Raw genomic sequence first — 16,542 nt, forward strand, 5'->3', positions numbered from 1 at the left:
AGAATGCGCACGGCGGCGAAACGCCTCGTGCAGTGGAAGACACCGATCGTCCTTCAGACTGGGGCCCTAATCATGTTTGCTTTGCTCCAATTAGATAAGGGAGGTGCGTCGTCAACACACAAGCTCTCATGTCTCCTCTGACGGTCCCTGTGCTCTCTCCCTCCCGCTCACCAAATGGCAGCAGTGGGAGGCAAAGGATGGTCAGCGTTCACACCCGGCTAAGTCATTTCACGCTGGAATACATCCATCAGAATTAGGATCATAAAAAAGCCAAGACGAGACTGACAATGGAAACTGAGAAGTGAAATCTGAGAGAAAAGGCGGCAGCGGGCAGCATATGGCTTAGGGAAACCATACGTTGACAGTTTATAAAAGGCGGCAGCTGGTTAAGTTTCCTGGCTGGGATTAATATTGAATGACCACACAGTATATTCTTTACTCCTGACCAGATTAAACAGCACAAGGCATATTGATACAGCAGCAGAAAGCCACAGTTGGCACCACAGTCTGCAGTCACACTTGTTCCCAGTATCATATTTCAGCCATAATTCACAATGGGACCGACAATATTTGCATAAGCTTCCCCTGTGTGTCTTCATAAGATATTTTTTTCTTTTTCAGTCTTGGCCTTGGCCGGATCATGACAGGCACTTTAACACAATCTGTGCTTGAATAATTTGAAGAAACTGCCAAAAAGAAATGTAATAAAAGGAGCTCAGAATGGTCCTAAGACACAAGACATCTGTACTAACATGCAGCACACACAGTCAATATATTCAATCTGTAATGCAGGACAGAATCTGATACCACAGTGAATCACAAACAGTATTCTCTCACGCTGCCGGTGCTCTGATTATATCGAGATACGCTGTTTAACATCGAATTATGATAATTTCACCACCTAAGATAATAATTATTCAACACCAGAGAGGTGCGCTCTGCTTGCTTTGAAACCTCGACATGCCCGGACGCTGTGCAAATAACAAAAGACAATGACCTCATCCTGATGTTGACTCAAGGCACTGTCAATAATGTAATCCCTATGATTTAGTTAGAAATCACATCTGCCACATCCAGGTGAAGGCCACTTTGTCTGCTACATATTCATGGGCCACAATATTGACTAAATGTCTTGTCTGGCTAAGTATACAAAGGGAAGTGTGAAAGTAGAGGATCAGTTAGTGTGAATATAAGCAGAGCAGAAATGCATACTGGAGATTCAGGGATTAGATGTGAAGGCTAGTATGCTAACGCAGCCAGCTAACTCAGGTCTGGACATTGACGGACACAGAGGACTTACTGCAAGCAGACCTTTAGCGTTTGACGGGGCTATCAGAGGTTTATAACTTTCTGAGGATAAAAGGAGTTTGAAAGACTTTTAAGTATCACGCGTTGGTCAAATGAAAGTCTAAGCTCTGAAGTCCTCACGCAGTAAATCATACCTGTAGCGACGAGCTAACCCCCGCGGCTACAGTAGTGCTGAGCAGGGGAGGTCAATAACGACGGAGAGACACGTTTACCGAGAGTCTTTGTGTTCCCAGAGTGACAATAGGATCTCATTGTCAGGTGTTTAGTCAGATAAGGTCGCACACCCGCAGGGATTAGCGTCTGCTTTTCATCAGTGTAATGCTTTAAAAACAGGTTTAGCAAACGTGCGGCGGATCAACCAATTTAAATGCTAAACCTCTTTCTCCCTCAGAAGATTGGGGGCCAGGAGCTAAACACATACAGATAAACAAATCAACCTCGCCGTAAGGACTCGGAGCGAGGGAAAACAAATGAGTGACCCTCACACCTTTATTTGTACAGGGAGTACTGGGGAAATAGTGATATAGCTCGCAAAGTGTTGAGGTGAGAGGCTGACTCCCTTGTTTGGTGTGATAATACTCGCAGTGTCAAGTTCCTTTGCTAGATACAGACATCCCGAGGCTCTGTAGCCGACGCTAAATATGCAAACAAGCCTTTGGGAGGTTGTGGTAACAGCAAGAGGGGGGGGGGGATCCGGAAAATGTCACAGGTTCTGGTTTAACCCAGCACAGTTTTATGTACTGTAAGGATGTGCACCAACACTGCTCACATGCTACACCGCAGCAGTGGTTGAATTAGCAGCCGGCTAGATCATGCTGGGAAGTGACATTACTCTTTGAGAGCGGCATAATGATCTCTATCAATCTCTTCATTGTCGAGTCACATTAGTGAAATATCGGGGAGGAGTACTGGAAAGGGGCAGGAGACCGCCAAGAGACATCCTCCACTATGGCGGCGTGGCAGTGCATTAATCACAGCGACGGGACCCTCTCTGTGTCCGGGCTGAACACTGTCAGGGTAAACACTTCAGCACGATGGAGATGCCTCCACTGTTGTGCACCCCCCCCCCCCCCCCCCACATTGGCCGCCATCTTTCTACCACACATAAATGTCACTGCTTTCTCATTTCACATTAACTTATTTTTTTTTCTAAGGCCACTTTGAACTGTCACAGTTGATATTGTCAGCCATCTTTTTTTTTCTCTTTTACAACTACAGGCAGGGAGACAAAAAGGTCATTATTTCATAATCAGCCGGGCTCAACAAAGATTTCCTGTCGGCCTCATTCAGCTCCGCCATTCTGAATGCAATAACAAGCAGCAAAGAAGCTGTATTTAAAAGCAATGATATAGCTATAATAGCACATCCTACATGCACCATGAACCAGCTGCATGGATGCCTCATGACTTTCAAAGCCCATATAGAGAGCAATCCCAGAGAACTGGCAAAGATTTCATCCATTAAGTCCATCAATCTGAGTTTGCTCCATCAGTTTCAGTTAGTGTCGACTGTCTCAGCAAGTCTGCGACAGAGAGCGGCTACAAGTGCCCTCTCTAGGAGGAACATTTTACCAAGTGAAACTTTTATTTTTTCTTCAGTCTTTCCGTCTACTGTAGCAGCACACATGTCATAGTCAAGTGGTTTATGAAACCACCCGCTCCTCTACTCCTCTGCTGCCATCTAAATAATGAATACTCTGCCACTTGCAGTAATCCTCCAGCAGCCAGCCCCAGAAATAGAACAAAGTCAGACAGAGCCCTCGTTCTCTTCCCCTTCACTTTTCAAAACAAATACTGCTGATTCCTGGAGAAAAAAAAAAAAAAAAATTCAAATTGCTGCCACTCCATTCATGCTGCACGTTAATGATGTGCAGCACTCAGTGCCTGCAAACAAAACATTTACTGAACTGATGGGCTCGCTGGTGGTGATTCGACATTCTTGGCCACATCTAGGTCGCGACTTCAAAGTTTTGCTTAGTAGCTATTTGAAGGCAACATCAAAGCGTGGGTAAGCTGATGATTTCAAAAGGCATCACGAGCTCACCAAAGAGGTACAGTAACTGCGAAGGGCACCTTTGGGCTTCTCATGACGGATGATAAGAAAAGAGAAAAAGACAGAGGGCGAGAGATGCAGGAGGGAGAGAGAGGGAGAAGAGATGGGTGAAAAGAGAAATTACGCGGGGAGAAAGGTGAGCTCATATGAAAGGTATCCTTAATTAGATGGAATGTTTGCCCTCTTCCACAAATTCCTTCATGTGGTGCCAGGGAAAAAAAGACCAAAGCTGATGAGTCTGGGGAGAACTATCTGCCTAAGTGGCCTTTTATTGAGGGATAAAAAGCTCCTCTTCGCCTCTGTTCCCATCCACTGCCCCTGATTATGAAAGATGTGAAGGCGGATGAAAGCAGGGGCCAAGGAAGTCTGACATGTCCAATTGTATGCAAATGCGATGACAGGCGTGGCATTTGGCAGATGGAACCTATGAACCGCCTTTCTGAGATCTCAGCAAAAACCGTCAGGAAAAAGAAAAACAAAGGAAGGTTGCGGGAATCTCTTAAAAATATCTGATATTTAGTTTATGGATAACATCATTAAAGCCCCTTTCAGGAAGTTTTGGTTTGTGTCTATGTTAGCACCCCTTATCTTATCTCTTTGATGATCTTGTTGTACACATACATATATCAGAAATCAAGTCTATCCTGTGTAAATGTGTCTCTGAGTCCTGACTGTCTACAATGAGGGAGGAGCTCGAGTCCCGCTGGCTGTGTTGTTGTCAGAGCCGTGTTTACATGGACGGGACGGCCGGCTCCTCCCCTTGTGTATAAAAGCTGTTTTAGTCAAGAACTAGAGAGAAGAAGAAGAACACACTCACTGATTATTTGGATGTCACATAAATGTTTTTATCACACTCATTCGGTCAATTTATGTGCTCTATGGAGCTACAAGCTAACTGAAGAGCGCTAACATTAGCATGCTAAGACAACAATGCAGGACACAGGTGGTTGCACCGAGAGCCAAGGACAATTTTTGTCCACTGCTTGCGCTTAATGGTGTTTAATTATGGTGCGTTCCAGTTGATAACTCCTTCATGCAAATGCGAGTGGAGGGGGGTTGGAGGTGTGTCTCTGGAGGAGAGCGGAAGACTTCAGTATGGCGGAGGTGTCGCCAAAAAGCAGTTATTTCTGCTTTGTTTCACCCTCAAGCGGTTTCAGGTATTAAAATAACTACATACAAATATTACATCTTTATGCAAATTGTCTCATTTGTTTTCTAATCTGCTAAAGGCATTAATATTAATTTCAGCTCACTTCATAACCAGCTTAAAACCTCGTCACAGGAGCTTTAAGATTTAAACCCCTGTTTACATCTGCTATGGAAAGCCTATCCAGACTTCTGATCCAGATGACAAACTGTTTTATCTGAGGTTGCCTTTGCATATTGTTGAAAGATCAGAAAGAGTTATGCAATTGTTGGATTAGTTTTTTTTTTCTTTTAATATTCTTTCATCATTTAATACATATGTCATAAAGTCATAACCTTTTTCTGCTTTCAACATTTCCTGTTAAACTGACACACACTCGTAGTGCCTACGCTCCTGTGAGGTCAAGATAAGTGTGCCATACATTGAAGCAAGACCACATAGGAGCTCGTAGGCGTGTAGCGTTTCTGAGTATCAGCTCTTCTGTGTATCTGCTCGGTTCACGGTCTTCGAGCTGAAACCACATATGAACTTGGTATTACCCTTTTCATGTCATGAACTTGGCATGACCTTTGGATGCATCACGTTTCTGCGAACGTGCATGGTTGAGGTGTTACAGGATCTTGAAAAAAGAGAGACTTTTTGGCTATAAAAACGCTGCAGAAAATCTGATCGGGGTTCCTTTTTGCTTTGCTAAACGAATCCACGTCACTCTGACTTCTGAAATCCCATTTTGGGACTTAGTCTCTGAGCCAAGATCTTTTAAAACCTCACAGTGTCTACACTCACAGGTTTAGACTTTGGTCTTTGAGTTTTCATTTTCTTTTCCATTTTTTTTCTTTTTCTTTTACTGTTTTGTATTTGCATTGAAATTTTTTAATACATTTTTGGAAACTTTTTGAAATCATTTTCTGACTGAAATCATTTACACCACAAAGACTGGAAGTTCCCCTTAAGGACCCCCGTGTACCTCGGAAGGTAAGTTTTGAGCAGTCACACCACAGCACACTTGTCTTACTGATTTATATTACACACTTCATACACACCTAACATCCTAGCGGGGGGAGTTCACAGTTATTCCCTCTCTGGGGGGTAATCTAGAGTCCTGTACCAGGGGTTATCCTTGAATCTAATTATTCTAGAAATGAATGTTAGGCAGATAATCCTGGGGCTGTGATTATAACTTCTTCATCTGTCCTCCAAAGGGTGTTAGAGGAGTAATTTTACACAGCTCCTTCCACTAGGAAAGAGTAGACTAGCAGGTTGGTAGGGAGTGAGCTCTCATTTAGTTCAATAATTAGTGAACTAATGTGTGGTGAGCTTCCGTTAGCTATAGTAAAGTTATTCACCCCTTTTTGCATGTCCAGGACATGCTACAATATACATCAAGAATGCATCTGTATCTCTCATGTTTTTGTTCCATACCTTAGCATGTTCTCCACAAAAACACCTGGCATCAGCATCAGAACAGTATAAAGACGTACGTATGCAGGGATGCCAGCATGGTGTAAATAAGATCTGAATGCAATGTGAGCAAGACCAGTGGTTGTCAAATTCGGGATTGGGACCATCTGAGAGGTCAGGAGCCACCAAGCGATGCGTCACCTGATACCTTTCAGAAAAAACTGATTACAAATTAAAAATCATTTTAAATTTTAGTAACACTTTATGATCTTAAAAAGCTTTATCTTACATCAAGAGCCACACTAAGCAAAGCATATCAAGATCATAATTCATGTTTAGCAACTTCCTAACTTACTATCAACAATCAGTAATTAGCAGAGTAAACTCTTAGTTAATTACCTATTAGATACAGACTATGGTCATGTGGATAAAGGTACTAATAAGTGCTTAATAAGCAGCCAGTATGCTACTAGTTAGCATGCTAATAAGCATCTACTTAATAATGAATATTGTGACCTTAATTTGAAGTGTCACTGGAACTTTACATTTTTGCCATTATTGTTATTATGTGTAATATTATGTTTAGCCTGTTGTTCTTTTCTGTCTCCAGTGTTTGAAGAGGCCTTTTAGTGCTGAGTGTTGCCGCGTTATACACCTCAACCACCTCCAGGGTCAGTGGCGGTACCCAGTTTCTGGCATCCTAATTTTGGGGGTCGCGAGCCGGAAGGTTTGTGAACCCCTGGTCTAGATTACTTCAAGGTGCGCACAAGCTGAAATCTCAAATGAAATCCCAATGCTGAATCATTTTCAAGGTGCAATGACAAGCATTGTTTTACATTTCTCGATGATGCACCTTGACACAAGTCACATTCTTAAAATGTTTGAAAAACAACTGACTTGCAAATCGAGACTTCAACATAACTTGTCGTTAAGTTTTGAAAAGTATTTAACACCCACAGAAAGAACATGTCCGTACGACAGCTTGTGTCTGCAGTCAAACTTTTACAATGTTGTCACAGGGCTGTCAGCTGTGCTCCAATCCTTATCCAGAAGAGTTCAGTTCTCTTTGGATTATTACGGCTAAGCAGACTAATCTTGAGGGGGCTTACAGTCAACCCTTCTTATCACAACAGGTCCAACTGCAAGATCGGAGGGACTTTTTCATGAGCTGAAGAAATAAAATGAGTCAATAAAGTCGTATCAAAGTCGATATTCTGTCAAACATTTGTTTCCTGTCGTACATAAGAGGAGAACATGTAAAGTCAGAGGGTTGTTATAGTGGGAAAAACTCTGCATGATCCTTTACAGAAGACTACATTACGTAACATTTAGCTTAGCCAAAAAAAGTTACTCCCAATCCTGATGGCAACATGTTGTAGCAGTCAAGTTTGGGAAAGTATTTCACCATCACAGGAAGACATATTTCAGTTGTTCTTGACAGTGAGACAGTTTGCTTCAACTTTTCAGTCTGCAGCCAAACTATCCCTGTAATGTAATGTCACACTGATGTCAACAGGGCAGCATGCTCATCTGAATTCATATTAAACGTCAATTAAAGACGACACAAGGGCAACAACAGTTAGCATCCAAACAGGCTTCATGATCATGTTCCTTCATGTAAAAACGCGTCAAACTTTGACACTGGCAGCACCGTTGATCGATCAAGTGGCGGGCTAATGAAAGCTGTGGGACTGAGGCAGATTAGATGGCTGCTAAGCTTTGACCCTGGATGTGAAAAACAGCGAGGGCCGGGGATTGCTGTCATAAAGCTGCTAAATGGCTTATTTCACCTCCAGCTCTGGTAGCCACCCACTGGCATCACTGTTTGGATAATGATACCCGCAAATGTCTGCAGTAAACAGCTGAGGAGTCGGGGCTCTGGCTCTTCACCATCAGCATTACATGGCGGGGATGATCATTACCTCGTGGATCCTGTCTGCGTAACAAGGCAACCGCACACAGTTATGTGGTCGGAAAAGACACACGGACACAACCCAGACAGACACAGATTAAAAACCTCTGAATATCCTGGGGCTTGAAATACATTGGTGATGTTTTTTAAACTGTTGCACCCTTGGATAAAATAAACTGTCACCAGAGCTAGAGCTGAATATACTGAGCCTAAAGCTTTAAAACTGAAGTTAAATACGACAGAATCACATGTCAGGACTACTAAAAGAACACTTTTATAAGAATTCAGAACAAATACCAGCTTTGTTTTAGTCAAAGGGGGAGAAGGAGACAAACTGGAAGTCAAATATTTGGACATTTTGATTGATTAAAAAGCACAAAGTGTTTTAAATTAGTCTGCACAGTGACCTCGATGTCTTACAGTGTCCTCGACATCTTACAGTGTCCTCAACATCTTACAGTGTCCTCGACATCTTACAGTGTCCTCGACAACTTACAGTGTCCTCGACATCTTACAGTGTCCTCGACTTCTTAGTGTCCTCGACATCTTAGTGTCCTCGACATCTTACAGAGTCCTCGACTTCTTACAGTCCTTGACATCCTAGTGTCCTCGACATCTTAGTGTCCTCGACATCTTACAGTGTCCTCGACATCTTACAGTCCTCGACATCTTACAGTGTCCTTGATATCTTAGTGTCCTCAATGTCTTCAAGTGTCCTCGTTTTCTTAGTGTCCTCGACATCTTAGAGAGTCCTCGACATCTTACAGTGTCCTCAACGTCTTCAAGTGTCCTCAATGTCTTCAAGTGTCCTCAACGTCTTCAAGTGTCCTCAACATCTTACAGTGTCCTCGATATCTTACAGTGTCCTCGACATCTTTCAGTGTCCTCGACATCTTAATGTCCTCGTTTTCTTAGTGTCCTCGACATCTTACAGTGTCCTCGACATCTTTCAGTGTCCTCGACATCTTAGTGTCCTCGTTTTCTTAGTGTCCTCGACATCTTAGAGAGTCCTCGACATCTTAGTGTCCTCGACATCTTACAGATTCATCGATATCTTACAGTGTCCTCAATGTCTTCAAGTGTCCTCGACATCTTACAGATTCTTCAATATCTTACAGTGTCCTCAATGTCTTCAAGTGTCCTCGACATCTTACAGATTCATCGATATCTTACAGTGTCCTCAATGTCTTCAAGTGTCCTCAACATCTTACAGTGTCCTCGATATCTTACAGTGTCCTCGACATCTTTCAGTGTCCTCGACATCTTAATGTCCTCGTTTTCTTAGTGTCCTCGACATCTTAGTGTCCTCGACATCTTTCAGTGTCCTCGACATCTTAGTGTCCTCGTTTTCTTAGTGTCCTCGACATCTTAGTGTCCTCGACATCTTACAGATTCATCGATATCTTACAGTGTCCTCAATGTCTTCAAGTGTCCTCGACATCTTACAGATTCTTCAATATCTTACAGTGTCCTCAATGTCTTCAAGTGTCCTCGACATCTTACAGATTCATCGATATCTTACAGTGTCCTCAATGTCTTCAAGTGTCCTCAACATCTTACAGTGTCCTCGACATCTTACAGTGTCCTCGACGTCTTACAGAGTCCTCAACATCTTACAGTGTCCTCGACATCTTACAGTGTCCTCGACATCTTACAGTGTCCTCAACATCTTACAGTGTCCTCGACGTCTTACAGAGTCCTCAACATCTTACAGTGTCCTCGACATCTTACAGAGTCCTCGACATCTTAGTGTCCTCGTTTTCTTAGTGTCCTCGACATCTTAGAGAGTCCTCGACATCTTAGCGTCCTCGACATCTTACAGATTCATCGATATCTTAGTGTCCTCAATGTCTTCAAGTGTCCTCGACATCTTACAGAGTCCTCGACATCTTTCAGAGTCGTCAAGTTTAATCAATGTAGTGTGATCATATTGGTTTTAACTTCAATGCATGCATTAGCTGTAGTAGCTCATGTAAATGTAGCTCATGAATGATCATTTAAAGATTAAATGAATCAAAAGTTAATCAAATAGCTCAAGTCATTAGCTCCACTTACACCTTAACTTAACAGAACAATGCTATTTTCACATCAAATAATTATCACTTCTGTAACTGCTAATTAGAAATAGTACTACAATAACATGTTTTAAAGCGTGGAGGCATTTAAGCACCTTTTGCTCTTTGCTAATGTGAAATGAAAATGTGCTCATGATTCAGACGTACTCTGACTTTAATTATAGTTTGAAAGTATTTAACTTGTAATGGTGCACACTATTTCTACTCTGTAAAGTCGGGGATGGGAACACTTCCTTTGGCAGCGAGAACTGTAAAATAAATGACTTTAATCTTTAAAAAAAGAAAGTCATTACGTGTTTAATGCCGGGGTTTTTTAAGCCTGTTAAAGTGTGCGCTCTTCTCCCTGCTTCTGCATCACTGTTACTTTAACAGCCTCACACTCGTGTAATTCCATCTGTCCACTCATTTCTGCTTTAGTTCATGTTTTCGAGTCGAGAGCTGCAGCACCCTCTCTGTAATCTAGCCTTGATATTTTTTTTACAAAAAAAAGGGGAACGCACAGTCTGATGTCGTGTTTGACAAAGTGAACCAAAATAATTAAACAGTCAAATCCAGAAAATGGAGCAAACTGCGTCAACTCAACCATCAGGTGTTACAAAGACAAAACTGAACTTTATGCAGTTTCATACAAACCAGTTACATCAGTAGTTGTCTTTCCTTTTATTACAATTTGATTTATTCCACTCATTTCAAATTTTTTAAGTTTCCCCTTTGTAATTATTTCTACATTTTAATTAACTTTTTTCCCCCCGTATCGACTTGTTGAAGCTTTCAGGTGTGCTGATTCCTCCTCCACTTTATTTGAGTTTTAATTAAAAACAAGGGCTCACCGTCTCCCACATGACATCACTCTGTGGACAATTTCACACTCACATTATTCCCCAAAACCTTATTAAGATGATATCAGAAGTGGATATGAGGATAATGAATAAAAAAATGATGTCAGGTTTATTCTTCGGGAGGAGGCAGAAGCAGGAAATGTCTAGCCTTTCAATCACTGAGGCAATGATCCACATGCATAGGTCATAAATATTATGTGTTAACTAAATAGGCTGCATTTATATACTGTATATATATATATATATATATATATATATGCATGTATGGTGGGGCCTGTAGGGCCTTGGGTTGGGAAACAGAGAGTCGCCCATTCAAGCTCGAGGTCCATCACAACTGTCTCTACTTCTAAAACTCAAAACCTATCTATTATCCCAAGCATACGAATTGTTACTTTTTATAGTTTGAAGGTTTTATTTTATTATTGTGTCATACATACATTCATATGCACAGCCCGCATGGGCTTACATGACACCATAGATTAAAATGTTCCAGGATCAGAGTGCACTAGGTAGACGATATTTATTGTCAAGAAACAAATAGAGAAAGAAAAAGCAAGACAAACTAATAAAACAGAATATCTCGTCTTCTTTTCCGAGCTTTTGAAACAAAATTAGCAAGCTTAAACACATCAAACTTAAACCGCCAATCCAGTTTTTGCTCATCTGTCCACCCCAATATTTCAGGATTTTGGCGAGCTACTTCATGGAACAATAATTCTCTTAAATCGTCATATTTTGCACAGTTTTATATATATATATATGTGTGTGTGTGTGTTTGTGTATGATCACTTGTGTGGTAAATGCTACTTTGTGTGTATGACTTTATTCGATTTCTGCATCTTGCTCATGACTGTGGAAACTATTTTTTTTGTAAGCTGTGTTTTTGCTATTGCTAATTGCTAAGTCCCGGTGTGGATCAAGTCTGAGAATTGGTCCGTTAGCTGGAGAGGTGCCAGTTCACTTCCTGAGCACTGCTGAGGTGCACTTGAGCAAGGCACCGAACCCCCAATCTACTCGGAGGCTCTTTCATGTGAAGCCCCCCCTCACGTCTCTCCATTAGTGCACAGGATCCTGTTTGTGCACGTGTGTGTGTATTTCAGCCTGTGTGTGTACTGTAGCATGTCTCAATAACAGAGTGTTAAAGTGAGTTCCCCTTGTGGCATTTATAAAGTATATCAAAACAATCTATGTAGCGATTGATCGATTTATGTTTTAGTAACGAAATTAAATAAGAAAAAAAAATAAACGTAGCATTGGTGCTAAAAAATGAAATTCTGAACCATTTAGGAATCTTATATTTTGTAAAATATCACACAAAAAAATCAACATTTCTTCATTTCTTTTTTGTCAATTCTCATTTTAGGGGGCATTTGTGTAAATCTTTATGCTTTATTTGATTTAGAGCTGAAGTGATTTAAGAATCAAACATACCAAAAAGCTTTTTTTTTGTGATTTCTGCTGATGTTAAGCTCTGAGAGTTCAAGCTGCTGATGTGCTTCATGAGTGGATGTTAGTGGCAGAGAACATAAAAATCAGGAGGTCCACATGGAGGGAGGCAGCAGTGCACAATAAACTAAATATCCTCATTCAGACATTACATAAATTAAACAACAGTTCATCCTTTCATTACATCAATTATGGAACAGTTCATTCACAAACCACACCATAATGCACAAAAGCCTTTTGTTGTGGAAGGCTCCGGTCGACCCTGAAGACCTGACGAGTTGTTTTGCCGGTAAGGCTGAGAGGAGAGCCGAGCCGCCCCGGTGAAACATGAGATAAGAAAATTAAAACAAAAATTGCTCAGACCTCACCGTTAATGTGAATGCCGAGCAGCTCAAGTCCACAGAGGAAACAAAAAGCATCAGCCCATTATGATTTATCTTATTAAAGTTATTATTCCCGTTCTGATTGCAAATGTGCTGAGTGTCACCATTAAAACTTTACCACCATCCCCGCCTCCATCAACCCGTCCCCCCCCCCCGACCCTAACCCCCCCGCCGTCCTCTAACAGTTACCACTCAGTATGTATGGAAAGTACATTCGCCTTTTTCCTCCAGGGACAAAAACCCACTTTTTCAATTTAATTACCACTGACACATATAAAGATGGCTGGATCACAATATCTCCACCTCCTCTGCAGCACACCCACCCCTTCAATTACCCCCTCCTCGCCGCTCTGCAGGCAAAATAAAAAAAACATCCTTTTGCTAACGCCGAGTCTAATACGACCACGAGGCTGCAGCTTTGGAATTATACAACTGATGGGCGTTAAAAATGAACAAATAAACTTGCAATGCAATTCATCATTTGGGCTCTCACTCAGGCAGCTAAAAATAGACCCCGCCTTCCTCCACAACTCACCTTACGGCCCGCGGGATAATTCATCCTGAGGCCTCGTAAGGTGCAACGCCGGCGGAGGGAAAAAGCCTCGTTGCATTTACCTGCTCGTATTTACCTGTCACCTGTAAAATGTATGTGGGTGTGTCGCTGTGTGACCCCTCTCCGACACTCAGACTTATTCCTCTGTTGATGCATCTGCTCTGCTTACATTGGCCACCACCGGCTACACAACAATTACTCTTTGTCTTTGTAGCCATTGGTCCGCTAAGCGCCTCAATCCATCTCTGTCTCCGAGGCCGTGACGTCAACCCCCAAATGATTAATCAAAGCCAAGTCAACACCCCAACAGCAACACCTAGGGTAACCCGTGTTTGCATACATTACCCACAATACATAGCGCATGTCATATTAAATACAGTGAGGACACTAAGAAGGAGCAAGGAGTTTGTTGTGGAACAATAAAAATACTAGTTGAATGTGTTATCGCTCTGTTGCAGCTCGGGAAAAGCTTCAGGCAATTTACGCTAATATTGTCATACAATATTAAAAACCCCTTTTCTTTTTTCACTTGTTCCACATTATCAGGCAGCGCGTTGGGATGATATGAGAGGGACTACACTCATTATACCTTGTGTGTTAATGTGAAACAGCAATCAAATTCTCCACTAATTCACTCTATTGCATGACCGCAGAGCAACTTGGACATGCTGGAGTCCAGAATGAGCTTCCCCTTAGGTCGTAAATGTAAATATTTAAACGCTCGTGGAGTGTTTTTTTTTTTTAGTGTGCCAGTGCAAGTGCAGTAGATTATCAATTTGCACATGTAAGTCTGCAGTAAAGCATTTTTAAACACAACACGCGCCGCCCCCTCAGAAGAAGAAGAAGACCCATCTGAAGGGAATACAATAGACTGAAGCTTTCTGCAGTAAAAGAATAAGGGCCCGGGCTGATAGAAGAGCGGCCGGCGCACAGCCCGTGCAATGCATTAAACATTATTTCACCTTGTCTAAGTTGTTGACAGATGCTATTCATGCTCAAGTCCACAGACAAGCAGCAAAAAAAAAATACTGTAAAAATCCAGACACTTGCAACGTAACCCAGATTAGAATTTAGGTTAATTTTTCTGCATTCATTATCGCAGGATTTAAAAAAAAAAAGAAAAGGAAGTTGGTGTATGTTACCTCAGAGAATGCCTGTAGCAGTTTCCCCACTGAAGCTCTAGTGTGTCTGTAAGGTCCACTTCTCACGCTGTGATGCTGCTTTGTATTGCATTTACAAACGCTCCAGATCTCCTCCTCCTCCTCCTCCTCCTCTTCCTCTCCCTGCTGCCAGACGAGCCACACGCTGCACGAGGACGCTGTGGCACTGACACATGGACGGCGCTCAAGCGATGTCAAAAGGGTTAAAACCTAGTGGACCGGAAAGTCACACCAGCATCGTTCTAGTTTGCCAGCCGCCGCCGCTGCTGCCGCACTCTCTCTCTCCGGCAGCTCTCCACCACCTCCTCCTCCTCCTCCTTTTTTCTTCGTCCCTTTTTCCTTTTTTCCTCTTATCTTTTTTTTTTTTTTCTTTTAAAACTCAACCTATCTCACGGGCTTCTCCCCCTTTTCCTTATGTGAGACGGTAGACGAAAAGCGCCGGGGCGATTTGCAGCACTCTATCATGGATCGTGTTACGCTGTCTGGCTGTAGCGGCGGTCACAGATGATAGGCTGAGGAGCTTTGCGTGTGTGTTTACCCCCTCAAAAAGAAGAAGTAGCGGGAGAGGAGAGGAGAAGAGAAAAAGGGAGGAAGGCAGGGAGGGAGGGGATGATGAGAGGAGAGGTAGACTGCTACCTTTAAAACAACAATTTGAGACGGGATTGAAAATAATTAAAGATCTCTGTGAGGAGCTATTGGATGAAACCCTGATATGGAATCATGAGGTACAGCATGCAGACCTTAAAGTGACACTTTTAAATGATTCTCCTTCCTGTTTCAACTCGAGCCCTTTGTCTCTTTTTACATCTTGTCAGTATTTTATCAAACCCTGAGCTCATTAGAAGACACAGCAGTGCTCCTGTGACACACACTGCTGCAGACAGAGCAGCACAGAAACAAAAGCAGGAGAAGAATCTGGATAATGTGATCACACACGAGTTTGTAGATTTAATGAAAGCAGCAAATATAATGAATTAAAAGAGAGCGCTAAACAGCACGAGAAAGGAGAACAAATGCCAACCTCTCCGTGTTTTGATGTGCTCTCGTCGGTTGACTGTCAGCGCCGTTTGTTTACTTTGACAGTATTTTATAAAGAAGGCAAGAATATCTGACTTGTTTTATAAGACTCCCTCACACAGGCTGCAGCTCCACCATCAAAGCAGAGGAGCTGATTTCATGTCGTACCGTGTGAAATGGAAATGGCTGCAGCCTCATTTTGCTTTTTTTTTAAAAGGAGTGCAGGGTCTTTTCTTTTTCTTTTTTAGAAGGGTGGTCAAAAAAAAAAAAGGGGGGGGGGGTTAATGAAAACCTGAAAACAACATCACTATGCTGTTGTGGTTTTTTCTTTAAATGCAATAGAAGAATAACTTTCAGGGAAAATATGAACAGTGCATCGTCTGCATAGATTTTGCATATTGTTTATTACCACCGTCCAATATCATAAATATATAAATCTGTTAAAAAAAAGGATATCGCAATTGGATGTCCGGGATTCTTTATGCGCCAGAATAAAAAAGATATTTGTTTGTATTTTTTTAAAAAAAGCAGTTCTTTAAATCCATTCTAGCTTTGCACATTTCTTGAAGCTCTGCCCTCTATGGGCGGGTCCCAAAACTAGACCGGTCTAGACTTTATTTATCCATCGAGCTGCAAGCGAGTACTTCATTCAGTTTTATGTTTCACACATTGACAAAGGGAATACCTCTGCAGCCCCAGACGGAAACATAGCTGATTTTTCCTGTCAACGATCTTAACCATCACCTAGCCTGAATGAGTTCCTGCTTTGGTTTACGACTGACTCAAGATCACGTTAAAGGTGCTCAGGTTTTTCAAGAATGGTTAAAAAGTGTAAGCAACATGGCCGACACCAATCCTCCAGTCTCTACGTCATGAGCACGTTTCATCCCCAGCAGTCCCACTGGAAAGCGTCTTTCATTCCACTACAACCTGCCTGCTCATTTCCCAACTTCATTCAAAGCACATTTCCCATTTTGTAACCCGAAACCTCAGACTCAGCTTTTTTTTTTTAATACACTGAGAATCCTTTTGAGGAATAAACTGAATTTCAGGAGTGATTTTTTTTTTTTTCACTACAGGGAAGTAAGATCGATAAATTGTTGAATATCAGCGATGAAAAATATCAGCAGATCAGCTTGAGGGAGAGGAGACATTACACTCTGAACATGTGCCCTCGAGCAACAAACAGAAACTCAAGGATGATTTATTAAAATGATTATCAATCCGTTTTTCAAAATCCAAAATGTCA

At 41.9% G+C, this 16,542-nt stretch overlaps 1 protein-coding gene across 6 annotated transcripts in view; it reads right to left on the reverse strand.

The window, feature by feature from the left end:
- si:dkey-237h12.3 (teneurin-3) overlaps positions 1–16,542 on the reverse strand; it is a 186,729-nt gene that overhangs the window by 121,738 nt on the left and 48,449 nt on the right. Inside the window, exon 1 of one of the 6 annotated variants that reach the window (XM_061047580.1) lies at positions 14,259–14,782. The exons of the other annotated variants lie outside the window; for them this stretch is intronic. The gene's annotated coding sequence lies outside the window, so the exon portion shown is untranslated. Of the gene's footprint in view, positions 1–14,258; positions 14,783–16,542 lie in introns of those variants that run through there. 6 annotated transcript variants of the gene reach the window in all.

Source organism: Labrus mixtus, chromosome 10, assembly GCF_963584025.1.
Source record: "Labrus mixtus chromosome 10, fLabMix1.1, whole genome shotgun sequence".
Classification (NCBI taxonomy): Eukaryota; Metazoa; Chordata; class Actinopteri; order Labriformes; family Labridae; genus Labrus; species Labrus mixtus.